Consider the following 15,993-nt stretch of genomic DNA (forward strand, 5'->3'; position numbering starts at 1 on the left):
GTCATATTGTTCATTGACAGAGAGAAAGCCATGATACAGGAAACAACCAGATTGAAGAAGAATATATGTTACTTCTGCTGCTATGATTAAACAGCCCTCCTAAAATCAACCTTAAGGGAGAAAGAGCTTTCTTTGGCTTACAGCGCTCGAGGGATGGAGAACACCATGAAAGGGAACAACATGGCCATGGGAGTAGCATGGTGGCAGGAACAGGTTGATCACATTTCTTCTGTGCTCAAGCAAGAGAAGACAGGATGCTGGGTGCACAAAAGTCATTGCAATCACAGATAAGCATGGGGAAACCAGTAATGTTAAACTTGCTTGGTCATTTCTTCAAAGGAAGAGACGCACAACTTGTTTTCCAATCAGAATGCCAGAAATGGAGGTGGCTAATAGTTGAGGTACCCTCTGTGCTGTCTGTATGGCCAGGGTCTCCTCCAGACTCCCACAAACAGGACAAGAGGTGGTTGATAGCCTGAGTCACCTCTGGGCTATCTGTATGACTGAAAACACACCAGATCCTTCTATAAGCCCTTAAGATAACACATGTAGCCTATCTATAGATCTCATCACTGTGGAAGATGTGACAGGTATTTTGAATTTCTATGCAACTATATCTCATTGTGCAAATGGGATTGTGTTATAACAGGAAACTTTTCTAAATTGTACTGTACTTAAATATTCCTAAAATAAACTTCTCATGTCAGACTCAAAAAAATAAAAATGGGCTTATATACAATTAACTACATGGTATAATTAATTTAATGGCTATATGCCATTTCATTAGTTGACTTAGATTCATCCTTAGGTCACTAATTCTCTGTTTTGAATATTTATGTTGCATTTCTCTGTCCTCTCTTGCTCCCTTCTTACTTCTGCTACTTACTGACACTGTTGTCCTGTAACACATATCTGTGTATCCTTGATTACGTCCTCACACAGAAACAGAATTGCAAGCACAAACAGGTTTGCATCAGCAGCTGTTGGCAGATAGTGCTGAGTTGTCTGTGGAAAGCATCTGTCGTTCACAGTTTCACCTGTAGTCATGAGTACCTGCTTCCCATTTCTCCCTAACCTTCAGAAACAAGTTCACAGTTTTATTTTTTGCTTTCTTGAGAGTCTTGGTGTTTATCTCAGGCTGACCTTGAACTCAGTGATGCTCTTGCTTTATCCTCCCCAGTGCTTGGTTTACAGGTGTCTGCCACCATGCCCATCTCTCAGTAGAAAACTTTTAATGTTTTTAATGCCATAAAATTACCAGATTATTAGTAATCAGTAATAAAGAATCCTGTGCTTTTGTTTGTCTTTTCTTTTTAAATTAATATTGTTCTTTTTTGTTTCAACAGAATAGATTGATTTTAGATTTAATCTATAAATTTTTATGTATATGTTTAAAGTTGAAAACTACAAAACATGTGAAATACATGTAGTCTGAGAACAGAATTGTTAAACTTCTGTGACCAAGAATGCTCATGGCTCTTGCAGAGAACCTGGGTTTGGTTCCTCAGAATTCACGTTATGGCTCACAACCATCTGTAATTCCAGCTCTATTGGATCAATAGTCTCTGCAGGTTCTAGGTATTATGAATTTTTATGATTGTGTCTTATTCTTTCCCCTCCCATTGTGGCCTCAGATTGGTATTCACTTTTGAGTTCTAGCTTCCTTGTGTGCAAAGTAGAAAAAGCGACCCTCACTATGTACACAGAACTGGTTGTAAGACATGTGCACTTAGTAAGTGTTGTGTATACACTTTGTTGGGAAGATTTAGTGTAGATGCTGGTGTAAGGGATTGGGAGGTAGAAAAGATGGTACTGTGCCGCAGGCATGACCACTACTCATGTGTGATGTCCTTCTGTATTTGTGTTGCTTTTATTGGTTGATGAATAAAGCTGCTTTGGCCAATGGTTCAGCAGAGTAAAGCCAGGTGGGAAATACAAACAGAGATATAGACAGAGGGTAGGCAGACTCAAGGAGATGATATGTAGCTGCTGAAGAAGAAAGATGCTAGAATCTTACCAGTTGGCCACTGCCTCGTGGTGATACAAAGATGAATAGAAATGGGTTCTATTAAGAATATGCCTAAGACATTGGCCAAACAATGTTGTAATTAATATATAATTAGTATAGTTCTGTGTGATTATTCAAGCCTGTGTGGCCAGGAAACTAAAGTGCAGCCAGCATTTACATATGGTGCCCACCGTCTGTGGCATGGATCCATGTAAAACCTAAAATAGCTTAAAATAGGGGGCTTCTAGACCCACAAAAACAGAAGCCAAGTGCAGCTTCTTGGTAGCCACATTTTTTCAATAGACTCTATTTGCTGGTGGCAAACAGAGGTGAGACTCCTGTAAGAGATGCTTCCGGACTCAGTATTAGCAGCAAAACCTGTAAAACTCCTTTTAAGAGTCAGCTTCCTGGTTCATGCTGGTGGTACAAATAGTCTGACTCTATTGGGAGGTCCTGTATGGAACACTTATGAGGTTTGAGAGCCGCATGCAGCAAACTGCTTAATGAAAGCAACATAGACCGCTGCGTCCCTGGAGCTGGGCACTGAACATGGCTCCCAGAGCTGGCAGAGCCATCTGCCATATTGAAAGGACAAGGCAGGCAGAGCCAGCATCCAGGGCTGCCTCGACCACACAATCATTATAAAATTCTCCTTGTCAGAAAAGTTTTTTAGATACACAATAGGACAAATTAAGACATAAAGACCTCTGAACAAGACACAGTGTATTTAAAACTATATGTAAGCTTATAAGAAGACAGACAATATTATATATGATATATTAAAGAAGACAGACAATATTATATATGATATATTAAAGAAGACAGATAATATTATATATTAAAGAAGTGAGGATAATAAATATTAAAAAGTAATAGAAAGAAAAAGCTATATAAATATGGAAAATACACAGGGAGACTGGTTTATGTATATTATTGCGTTTTCTTTGAATTTCTTGACTATAGAGAGACATTTGATTCTGGATTAAAGCAACATATATTTTAAAGATATCTTGACTTCAAAATTTGAGTCTAAGGATATTTTACTTTGGAAAAGAGGTTCTGCATTTGTTTCCACAGAAGATGGAAACCTGTGGATTCTTTCAAGGCTAATGTGCTTTGATAGAACAAGACCCCCTGATAGTTCTCCATGAACGATAAAAAATACTTCACCCAGCAAATAACAAGAAGCAATTTGGAGAAAACTACACTCAAATTCCCAAAATGATGGTTTATAAATGTTTGTTTTCATTTACAGGGGATTGATTATAAATGATTAAATGTTCACAGTCAATCTTTTTCTAAAAATAAGGGTTTGGGGCTGCTCGCTCAGCTGCGATGGTGAAGGGCTTCTGCTGCGTTTTGTCACCCTAGCAGAAGCCAGGACTCTGGAACACTTTCTGCTGCCTGTGGATCTTCTGTCCTGACAGTTTACCAGAAAGCTCCAGCCCCTGCACAGTTGCTTCCAATCTACCAATGTTCGACACTTCCTGCCGCCCATCCTTTCCTCTTGGAGAGGAGTTGCAGGCAACGTCAGTAAGGAGTCTCTCACCTCGACTGTTGTGGTTTCCCTTACCATCATGCTGAAGAATAAAGGCAAAGGAGGCAAAAACAAGCGCAGAGGTAAAAATGAAAATGAATCTGGAAAAAGAGAGTTGGTGTTTAAAGAAGATGGGCAAGAGTATGCCCAGGTGATCAACATGCTGGGAAATGGACAGTTGGAAGCAATGTGTTTCGACGGTGTAAGGAGGCTGTGCCACATCAGAGGATAGTTAAGAAAAATGGTTTGGATAAATACCTCAGACATTATATTGATTGGTCTATGAGACTATCAAGATAACAAAGCTGATGTAATCTTAAAGTATAATTCAAATGAAGCAAGAAGTCTGAAGGCGTATGGAGAACTTCCAGAACATGCAAAAATCAATGAAACAGACACATTTGGTCCTGGGGATGATGATGAAATCCAGTTTGATGATATTGGAGATGATGATGAAGACATTGATGATATCTAAGCATAATTAATGATATGTAAGCATGCTACATCCCAAGTTTTCTGAAGACAGTTTTGCATACTTGGGATCTTGACCTTCAGCTGTTACGTAAAACTTCTTTTAGCATGAGTATGACTTGTTAAAGCAGATTGATGAATTTTTATTTTTTAAAGTATTATATTTCTTTGAAAACCAAAGATGTTATCGTAAGTGACATGTTAACCCTTTGTTCTTATAGATGTAACTGAACTTAGGGGTAGAGCAGTGTGCACTGTTGGGACCGCCTTTCCATTGGGACGCTTCATTTCTGGCACGTGGGTGCTTTGTGTCAGCACTTCTGCCTGAAGCATCCTGGGCTGAAAATGCCCCAGTTCCAGCACATCTGCTTCAGGCGCTTATGCCTTGAGACTGGAGTCAGATTTCGACATTTGTAGTCAGAATGCAGCTGTTTCTCTACTTATGGAGCCATGCCATTTATACTTTTCATATTCTGTACATTTTAGCCTTTGTGTTGTTGCCACCCATAAATAGGCATTTCGGAGTGCCGTTTATAAATTACATCAGTAGCAATTTTGAGTTTTAAAAATTAGTCATTGCAGAAATTAAACACTTAGGTGATAATCATCTTGACTTTAGAAATACAGTAGTTGACAATGTTTATATATAATTTTTACTTTCCTAAGGCATACGCAAGAATTGAAAATAAAAAGTGAAATAAATATGTTCTGATACGTGCATAGAGAAGGTGGTTGTTAATAGTACATAAACCATTTTTTTTACTTTGCAAAGTAGGTTGTGTAAAAAGTCATTTCCAAAAGTTAGCTACTGTATTAAGGCTTTGAATAATTTAATTGCTGTGTATGGATTGAAATTAATTACATAATTGTATAAACACAGTCTTCCTTAACCTAAGTGTAGGTTAAAGGGAGAGGAGCCACAGCTTACTGCAAAGGCAGTCCCTGTTTCCTGAACGGCAAAGTCCAGAAGAGAAGCTCAGTGAAATATGTTGGCATAAAAACACTTTTTCCTTTTAGTATGTTCATTATCTCTCTGGTATGAAACAAAAATAAATGACTGGATAATTTCTAGTTCAAAAAAATAAGTGTTTTGAGCCGGGCGATGGTGGCGCACACCTTTAATCCCAGCACTTGGGAGGCAGAGGCAGGCGGATCTCTGTGAGTTCGAGACCAGCCTGGTCTACAGAGCTAGTTCCAGGACAGGCTCCAAAGCCACAGAGAAACCCTGTCTCGAAAAACCAAAAAAAAAAAAAAAAAAAAAAATAAGTGTTTTGATATAAAGATGAATACTTTGCATTGTTAAGGATCTTGGTCTATTCATACAAATTTAAGGTTGATTTTATACACTGTGTATATGTATTTCTGCTCTTCTTTAAAGTATTATGTTTATATGGTCTATTTAAAAATACAATGTAAAATTAAAAATTTATGGATTGTTAGTCATCTATAGTTGGCAAACTTGTAGTCATACTAGTTAAGTTTTCTAGATTACAGAGATATTGCAGATGGATAGGTAGTTTTCAATCCTTTCAAAGACCTAAAGAATATGGCATTTAAAAGTTGTTAAGAATTTAGACATTTCTTGACAGTGAGAGATTTCTACTTCTGGCAGCTCTGATTACTTCAAAGAGGTTGATAGGCATCAAAGAAACTTGTTATGGAATTTGCCTTCAATGTGACAAGATTAGCCATTTGGGCAAGAAACTGCTCTTAACTGGACTGCTTGATAGTACATTGTATAAACTACACATGCAGGAGTAACTAAATAAACTAAGAAATGGACCTGGTACTACACAACTGACCCTGAAGAGTTTAATTAGAGAGGCCTCTTTTTTTTGTGGCACCTCTTAGGCAGTCGACTGTGTCAAGATGAAACTGAATATCTCCTTCCCAGTGTCAGGCATTAGAAACTCTTGGAAGTGGATGATGAATGCAAGCTTTGTATGTTCTGGGAAAGGGTGTGGCCACAGAGTAGCTGCTGATGCTCTGTTGAAGAGTGAAAGGGATATGTGGTCTGAATCAGTGGTGGGCATGGCATAAAAGTCTTCCCATGAAGTAAGGTGTTGTGACCCATGGCAGCATGCCCCTGCTTTTGAGTAAGGGCCATTTCTGTTACAGACCAAGGAGAACTGGAGAGAGGAAGGGCAAGACTGTTTGTGAATGCAGTGTGGATGCCAATTTGAGTGTTCTCGACTTGGATATTGTAAAAAAAAAAAAAAGAGAGAGAGAGAGAAGCATATTCCTGGACTGACAAATACTACTGTGCCTCTTCAGATGAGACCTAAAAGAGCTAACAGAATCAGAAAGTTTTTAATCTCTCTAACCTGACCCTAACCCTAATCCTAACCCCCGTTTTTGTCAGAAAGCTCTTAGAAGGTAAGAAGCCCAGATTCAATGAATCCAAGATTCAGCATCTTGTTACTCTGTGTGTCCTATACCAAAAATGCTGATCTATTGCTCTGAAGAAACACTGTACTAAGAAAAGCAAGGAGGATACTGTAGAACATGCTAAACTTTTGGGCAAGAGTACCAAGGAAGCCAAAGAAAAGTACCAGGAGGCGATTGCTGAGGTGTAATCTATCCTTGCTGAGAGCTTCTACTTCTGAATCCAGTCAAATATATGTTTTTAAGGGTAACAAATAATCATATCTTGAATCTCAAAAAAAATGTTTAATTAGAATAAATTGCACCTTTTTTTTTAATTGACAGGGCTTCTTTGTGTAACAGTCCTATCTGTCCTGGAACTAATTCTGTAGACCATGCTGTCCTCTACCTCACAGAGATCCACCAGCCTCTGGCTCCGGAGTGCTGGAATTAAAAGCATGCTTCAGTATACCAGTCTGGAATCCCTTCTGTTGTGCTCCAGCACTATCACCCTGTTGTCTATGTCCCCATGTCCCCGTGTCCCACCACCTCGTTCTCTGGGATCAGTCTTCCTGTTTGAAGAATAGATGCTCACAATGATGTATTTCTTCTGATTATCTCTTCACCCAGAGTGAAGACCATTTATAAGATGTTTGGAACAAGTAGTCAACCCTATTGTGAGATAGAAAAGACAAATACAAGTTGACACTTAAAAATTCTTCCCTAGTTGTGCTTGACGGGCACACTTGTAATCCCAGCACTAGAATGAGGAAGGGGGATGGTCCTGAGGTCCAGGCCAGCCTGGGCTACATGGGTCCTGTCTCAAAAAGCAGAAGCAAATGAAAAAAACACTCAGATCTTTTCTTGGATCCTGTAAGACAGCCCCCTTTTACACTAGAAAATGATGCCAGAGGATTATGTAAAGGGTAAACATGTAGATAATTGTAAGTACTAGAAATGCATTTTGAAGGGAGTCAAGAGCTAGCTACCTACTTTATGTGAGTGAAATTGTCTAAATAAGCTATAGAAAAGGATGCTAAAATAGGTAAAGGAAGTTTCTTTTGTTGCCTTCTTACAATATGGGATATTAACTTATTTATTGAAAATAGTCAAAGGACCATATTTAAAATTAGAATACTGCTTTAAATGAGTAATGGCCTATTTCTAATTTTAAAATTTGTGATACCTTCGTTGTATGGAACCCTGAGAACCTTTTCCAGGTTTTATTAAGGCTATGGATGGGATAATATCTTAATTCAGGCAATGGTTTTATGTTTGATGTGTCAAGTTTGAAGAATGGAGTCTGGACTTTGTGTGGTGCTACACAACTTTAATCCTAGCACTTAGGAGACAGAGCCAGGCAGGGTCTACATAGTGAATTCTAAAACTGCCAAGGATACCCTGTGAAACCCTTTAAAATATCTGCTTTATGGAAAATAGTATTTTGTGAACTATGCAGGTGATAAGCAGCCCAAAACCACATTGGATTTGAATAAATTCAGGAAGAATATCAGTTTACATGCATTTTAGGTCTTGTAGTATATTAGTAATTTGTTTGTTTGAGATAGGGTCTCTATTGCGTAGCTGTGCCTGTCATAGAGCTCACTATATAGACAAGGAGCCTGGGCTTGAACTCACAGAGAACCACTTGCCTCTGCCTCCTTGGTGCTTTGGCTAAAGACAAATGCCAGCACACCCTGCTAAATTAGTGATTCTTGAAATTAAACCTGAAAACAGTCATCAGCTTGTCTGTCCATGTGATGCTGTGAAGCAACTGGGATGGGTCTGGGATCTCTTACCCATCCCAGCTGAACAGATGTTCCTATACATTGTCCACATGAATGGAATGTGTCCACTAACTTGTGGTGGTGAAAGTCGCTTAGGTTGTCCTAGATACTGAAATGAATGGCAGAATATTTTATATGAAAGTAGTTATAAGGAATTATGAAAGTATTTTAGAGTATCACAGAACCAGGAATAAATGGTAGAATATTTGATAATTTCTAATGCCAAAACAGAAATAGAGTTAAAAAACTGAAAGTGGTTGCAAATGTTTTGATGGAGGTATGCTAGTATGCTCATGAATTCTTATATAATTTTGTCTTTTGCCTCTCTTGTCTTCAGTGTGGTTTTAACACTCACCTAGACTACTATAAGGTAATGGAGGGACGGTGGCCTTTTACCATTTTGAAATTCATGTCCTGAAAGGATAAGAAGGAGGAATTTTACTTTATAAACTTATTCCTATTTTCAGTTTCTTTCTTTGTAAATCTTCTGTCTGTCTACCCATTCATCCACCCATCCACCCATCCACCCATCCATCCATCCATCCATCCATCCATCTGTCCATCTATCATATCTATCTCTGTGTTTGTTTATCTGTGGGGTATGTTGTATGTTCTGGAGCTTTGTGGACTCTAAAGGATAACCTGGAGGAACTGGTCATCTCTTTCCACCATGTGGGGCCTGATTGAACTCAAGTGGTAGCTTGGTGGAAAGAACCAAAAAAACTCTCTGGGTAAAAATTTGTCTTCCAGTCTTTATGTGTTGCTAAACAGTTGGCATAGCAATGTCACTTTCCCTGTGTTCCATGAGGGAGCTCTCTGCCTACCGCCCATATTTCCAAGTTCTGAAAGAACTGAACTAATAGGTCCTCTACTACAGGTCTTTTTAACCTTTTCCCACTTGTAACTCATATTTACCTGAGAAGTTTTATATTATACTGAGTATATAGATATGTGAAATAAGTATACAAATTAAAGATTTAATGGTAAAACATATTAAAGAAATTTATCTTAAAAACAAAATCATTTATTTTATCATCTTTTAAATATGGAAGCATTTTTACATACTAATTTATTTAATAATGCACAACTTAGAATCTTGAGTATTTATTAAAGTTGGTCATTAACTTGAATTTATAATCAGTGCTGAGAATACTACTTAGCATAAATATGTAATGCAGAAATATCAGAGGTATATGTAAATTGATAAGAAAATATTTAAAGTTTTGGTTCTCCATTATTAAGCAGTTATGCTCTTTTAAAATTTGTTATTGTGTCTACATGGTGTGTGTGTGTGTGTGTGTATGTGGGTGTGTGTGCATGTGTGTTGTGCATTGTGCACGTGATGGAGTGCATGTGGAGGTCAGAGTAAAATTTCTTATAATCTTTTCTGTCCTTACATCTTGATGTGTAGTTCAGTCACTGAACTTAAGTCACTGTGCTTTTCTGACTGTAAGCGGAGACTGTTTCACAGCCACTCAGAACCATATAGTCACACAGAACCTATATTAATTATGAAACTGTTCAGCCAATGACTCAGACATATCTCTAGACAGCTCTTACATTTTGATATAACCAACTTCTATTAATATGTAAATTACCACAAGGCTGTGGTTTACTGGAAAGATTCCTGGTCCTTCTCCTTTGGCAGCTATATGGTGTCTCTTTGACTCTGCCTTCTCTCTCTATCTCTATTCTGATTTCCTGCCTGGCTTTACTCTGCTAAGACATTGGCCCAAACAGCTTTATTCATCAACCAATAAAAGCCACAAATGTACAGAATAACATCTCACAGCATCTCCCTTTTTCTTTCTAAATAAAAAAAAAGTTTTAATTTAACATTGTAAAACTGCATATACAAAACAGTTATCAAGCAAGAATTATAGTTATAATATTTAGTCCTTTTACATTTGTCAAATTAGGTAAAATACTCTATCATCTATCCTATCCTTGTGAATCTAAAGTTTTATATCTAATTTGTCTTTTATGATAACTAAGAAAACTGTTACTATAACTATATGTCTTCAGCTCTTTATAAACCTCAGAAGGATATAATATTACCTAAGTAAACAGGAAGTGCATTATAAACAACTGCCAAAGTTCTAGATTTGACAGAGAAATCTTGCTGCCTGGACAGTCACCCAAAGTTCTTCTGTACTATTGGGATATCCATCTTTAGCTTACAGACCCATGTACATCTTTGTTGTCATACAAAATGTCTCTTTCATGAAGGAGGAGCCCTGAAGGACTGTCTTGCCTTCTTTAGGTAAGTTCATCAGTTATTTTTTTTGTGTGCCCTGCGAGTCTAATTCATACAGCATACTATCAAGTAGTCTAGGCAAGAGCAGTTTCTTGCCCAAAATGGCTAGCCTTGCCACATTGAAGGCAAATTCCATAATGAGTTTCTTCAATACCCTTCAATCTCTATGAAGTAGATTGGTGCTGCCAGAAGCAGACCTGTCTTGCTGTCGAGAAAATTCTAAGTTCTTAAAACCCTTAAAATGTCATATTCTGTAGGTCTTTGAAAGGGTTGAAGAATACATATCCATTTGAAATACTATCTCTCTGTACATGTAGTAAACTTAACTAACATGACAAATTTGACTGTTATAAATATCTATTAATCTGTAATTTTTAATTATAAATGAGCTGTATAAATATAATACCTTAAGCAAGAATAGATAATATATATACAGTAAAATTGATCTTAAATTTGTATCGATAAACCAAAGTTTATACAATGTAAAGTATTCATCTCTATGTCATATCCCCTTATTTTTCTTCTTAGAAATTGACTATGACCATTAAACACTTACAATCATCTCCCCTTAAATGAAAACAAACATTTATAACCAATCATTTGGGGAATTTGGGCATAGTTCTAGAGACTACTTCCTGCTGATTATTGGGTGAAGTATTCTTAGGATTCCTATAGAACTTTTGGGCATACTTCCTGCTGATTGTTGAATGATGTATTCTTAGGGTTCATGGAGACCTTTCAGGAGGCTCTGTTCCATCAAACCACATTAGCCTGGAAGGAATCCATAGGTTCTCATCTTCTGTGGAAACAATGTCAGAAACTCTTTTACAAAGTAACATATCCCTAGACTCAAATTTTGAAGTCAATATACCTTTATGCTGGTTTAACTTAGCAGCCCCCAGAATCAAGTCTCTCTCTGCAGTCAAAAAATTCAAAGAAAACACAACAATATCACAATCCAGACTCTCTGTATATATTCCATCTTTACATGACTTATTTTCTTTAGCCCTTTAATCTGTAACTGTCTTTACTCTTTCACATCACTTTTACTGTTTCTTTGAAAACATTATTTTTTAAAACTATTTCTTTTTCATTTATTTATTTTTTAAAAAAAGAAAACAATCTTTTTTCATTGTACATACCAAAGTACCCACTCCCTCCCCTCCTCCCATTGCCTCCATACACCCTCCCATCCCACTGCCATCCACTCCTCAGAGAGGATAAGGCACATTGCTTTGGGAAAAGTCCAAGGCCCTCCCTATTATATCTAGGTTGAGCAAGTTATCATCCAAAGAGAATAGGTCCCCAGAAAGTCAGTACAAGTAGTAGGAATAAATCTTGGTGCCACTGCCAGTGGCCCCTCAGTCTGCCCCAGCTATACAACTGTCAACCACATTCAGAGGGACTAGTTTGATCCTATGCTTGTTCCTTCCCATTCTGGCTGTAGTTTGTGAGCTCCCATTAGCTCAGGTAGACTGTTTCAGTGGGTACCCATCATAGTTTTGACCTCTTTGCTCATATTCTCATTCCTCTTTTTCTTCTCTCTCAAAAGCCTACATACATTTTTTAAACACACTGTGACTCCTTTAGAGGTCTTTTATGTCTGAATCTATTCAATTGTGTATCTGAATTCCTTTTCTGACCAGGAGTGCCTTTTATTTAATGCAAAGGAGGCATGGCTATAACCAGCTCTGCAGCCCTGACTGTTTACTCCACCTATTCCAACATGGTGGAGGCATGTTGACTGCCTCTGCGAGCCATGCTCATCACCACAGCTAGAGGGCCCAACAGATGTATGTCGCCATTAAGCAATTTGTAACACGCTGCTCACAGATCCCATTTAGGACCTCCTGAAACAGCAAGGTTCATTCTGCCAGCACAAACCAGGAAGCTGGATCTTAAAGAATCTGTGCAATTTTTTTGCTGCTAACAGTGGGTCAGGAAAACTTCTCTTAATGGCGCCATGCCTCTGTTTGCTGCCAGCAAACAGAGTCTATCTGAAAAAAAAAAATGTGGCTACAAGAAACTGTGCTTAACTCTGTTCTTTTGTGTTTAGAGTTCCTTCCCAAGCTTTCTTAGTTTTCATGTTGATATTGTTGCCCCACATTGGTTTCCCAATTTGTAACAAGAGATTGCTCATTTGTTTCCTGGCTACCCAGACCTGAATAATCACACAGAAACTATATTAATTGCAACACTGTTTGGGCAATAATCCAGGCATATTTCTAGCTACCTCTTATATCTTGAAGAATGGACAAAGAAATTGTGGTACGTATAACACAGAGGTAAAAAACAATGACATCTTGAAATTTGCAGGCAAATGGATGGAACTAGATAAAAAACATCTTGAATGAGATCCCCAAGAGCCAGAAAGACAAAATGGTATGGACACCACAGTACTATAATTAAATGAGTGCATGAGATGGAGAGATTCATTGGAAAGTTGGGTGTCTTAGCCTCTGTGGACCATGGGTGGCACCCACACCCACATGAAATCAGAGGAGAATTTGTCTGAGTTTTGTTCTCTCCTTCACCATGTGAATCCCAGGGAAGGAACTCGGGCCTGTAGGCTGTCAGCCGGTATCTATAGTCTCTGAGACATCTCTCGGGTGGATCACATTATCCATGGACTTGAATGAGCTCTATATCTATACTGGTATTCTGAATACATATGTCCTTCATCTAGAGTGGATTCACTCCCCCTAGTTTGACAGCACCAGTTGTGGACCCACACAATTAATTCCTCCACACATTAACTGTGACTCACTGTCAGTCTCCGATGTCAGATCCATTTCTGGGGAGCTGCACAAGAATAAAGCAGTCATCTGGAAGAAACCCTTCCTCAGTATACAGTGAGATCTGCTGTGGTTAAAGAGCAGCGTCATGCATCCCTCTCCCTTCTTAGCCTTGCACAGTTGTGCTCTCAGGCAGAGAAAAGTGGCTAATTTGAAGCTTCCTTCCAGCACTTAGTTGGAGCATCAAGAGAGACTCCTTAACCACACCACCGCCACCAGGAAGGTCTTCTCAATTCTGCATTTCATCAGATGTCCCTAATCTGCACTGTCATTCCAGGACGAGATGTGAGAGATCTGCTCCAGCCATGACAAGTGATGCTGCAGCAGGGTCTTGAACCTGTGAAAGCCTTGCATGGATGTCTGGCATTCTGAGACAATTCGCATTCCTACATCATGAATTTGTCCCTCTGGTCTCCTTAAATTTCTCTTATTGCTTGAGAGTGTTTCAGTCTAATACATCACACGTGGCTAGATGGATATAAGTCAATTGTAGGGGCTGGAGAGATGGTGCCATAATTTTCAGTATTTCTTTCTGTCCCAAAGGAACAACAGTGCAGATAAAAAGTCTCCAGGTTCAGGCGGAATCTGTTGCTCTCTGCTGGCCTCTGGTGGAATTGAATGCATGTGACGTACAGCCCTTCAGCAGGTAAAACATACATACATATATATCTACTAAATAATCTTCAAAATTAAACCAAAGCATAGTTAATGCACAGCACCAAAACAGAAAAAAAAATGGCCAACATATCTTAGAAGTCATTCTGTCTGCTGTGTGGTTATCCCTGATGCTGTATTTCAAGGAACCCAGAGACAGATACTTCCAGTTATTGTAATTTATTTTTAAAAATACCTTATTGATTCTCTGTTGGTTTCACATCATGCATCCCAATCCCACTCTTCCCCCTACCCATTCCCTCACATCTGTGCTCTGCTCTTGCTACCTCCCCACCAAACAGAACAAAGTTTAAAAGAAAAACCCAAAACTCAAAATCAAAAACAAACACACAAAATCTTGGTGAGGACTCTGCAGTGTGGCCCAGTGAGTCACACAGTGTACCCTTTAGTCCATACATCTGTTCCTGTAAGTTTTCCAGGTCTTTGGCTTCTACTACACTATAGATAGTGTATCCTCACTGGGACTCCTCTTGGATATCCTACTGAAGCTTGTGTCATGGAGATCCTGCAGCTTTGGGTCTGCAGATCCAGGCCCTCATTGCTCCAGCAGCTCCTAGATGAAGAGGATGTTGGGGTGGGATAAGTCATAGCCCTGGTTCTGGGCCTGCGTTGTAGCTGGGTTAGTGAACCTGCCAGGCTTCCCTCGTCTTCACCACCCAGGCAAACTTTCCAGCACTGCCTCAGTTAGGTCTCCCAATAGAGCAAACAGAATGCAGAGGGGCCAGGTGTCCTGTTCTCATGCCCTCCCACTGAGCTCTCACACACTCAGACCACAAAGGGCCAGCTCTACTGTTGAGCCCAGGTGAGGTCCCGGGCCCACTCTCCCAGTTGCTGCAGTTGGTGAGAGGCAGACCCAGGTTTTTGTTCTCCTGCCCCAGAGGCCATCTCTCCCACCACTGCAGGTGATATGTACTCAGGTGAGGCAGATGTCTTTCCCTCATCTTTGCCAACACAAGGGAGAAGAAGGGATAAACTCAGCTCTTCTGCTCTCACATGCTCAGGGCCAGCTCCCCTGCACTGCTGCTAACAGGGTCAGCTCTACTGTGCTGCTCAGTCCAGGTGCAGGACCCAGCATCCCCATTATTATAGTTGGGGAGAGGCAGGTTCAGTTCGCCCTAGTGCTGCAGCTTGTGAAGGGTGGGCTTAATCTGTGCATCTGTATCCTGTCTTCAGTGCTAACAGGAGCCGCTGACATCCACATGGACAGAGGCACTGGCAGGGCAGTGGATGCAGACATGGCCTTTGCAGCAGCCCAGGCCCAGAGGACACTTATGGCCGCTGGTGACAGCATAGGACACTCAGATCTGTGTGACCCCAACAGAAGTGTAGACCTCAGAGACTAACATGGTCCTAGGTGGTGGCTTAGATCTCTACTTCTGTGTGTCTCTTGATTGGAAACATAAGCCATGGATATCAGCACAGACCCTGGCTGCATTTGTAACATGGACCCAGATATAGTCCCAAGCTACATCCTGGGCATAGGTGTTACCATGGCCATGGTTGTCAATGCAGATCACTCAGATCAACATGGACCCAGCAGCAGACCCAGGTGGGCCTAGGTGATGGTCCACATTCCAGGCTTCTGCACTGTCTTTGATGGCAGCACGAGCCTGGGACATAAATGCTCAGACCCTGGCTTCAGCAGAGCCATAGACTGAGACTTGGTTCTCAGCAGCAGTCCTGGCCCAGATGCCATTATGGTCCTGGGTGGCAGCACAGCACTCCAAGACACACATGCCCCTGCGGGAGTATGTTCTTGTGACAGTAGCAGAGTGCCCTAGACTGAAGATAGCTGCAGAGCCCTCAGTAGTAACTGCAGTCACAGATATCAGCATTGCTGCCCACAGCTGTATCAGAGCCATGGCCTTTGGCAGCAGCCCAGGCAGGGACAGCACCATGGTCCAGGTAGCAAGTGGGACACAAAGTTTTTGCACACGACCTTGGTAGATGTTTGTGTATCCTGAGAGGCATTAGAACAGTACTGTGGTGTTTCTCATCAATTTGTTCCACATGTTCATTTCATGAAACAGAATACTATAGTTTAGTGATAGCAAAGTATATGACAATTAGGATGCAGTGTATACACACACACACATACA

General features: G+C 39.9%; 1 pseudogene; it reads left to right on the plus strand.

Annotated features, from left to right (window-relative positions):
• Positions 1–3,564: 3,564 nt before the first annotated feature.
• LOC126513856 (eukaryotic translation initiation factor 1A-like) lies at positions 3,565–4,020 on the plus strand (annotated as a pseudogene).
• The last annotated feature ends 11,973 nt before the right edge of the window (positions 4,021–15,993 follow it).

Source organism: Alexandromys fortis, unplaced genomic scaffold (genome assembly GCF_014885135.2).
Source record: "Alexandromys fortis isolate MF-2015 unplaced genomic scaffold, M_Fortis_MF-2015_v1.1 scaffold_130, whole genome shotgun sequence".
Taxonomy (NCBI): Eukaryota; Metazoa; Chordata; class Mammalia; order Rodentia; family Cricetidae; genus Alexandromys; species Alexandromys fortis.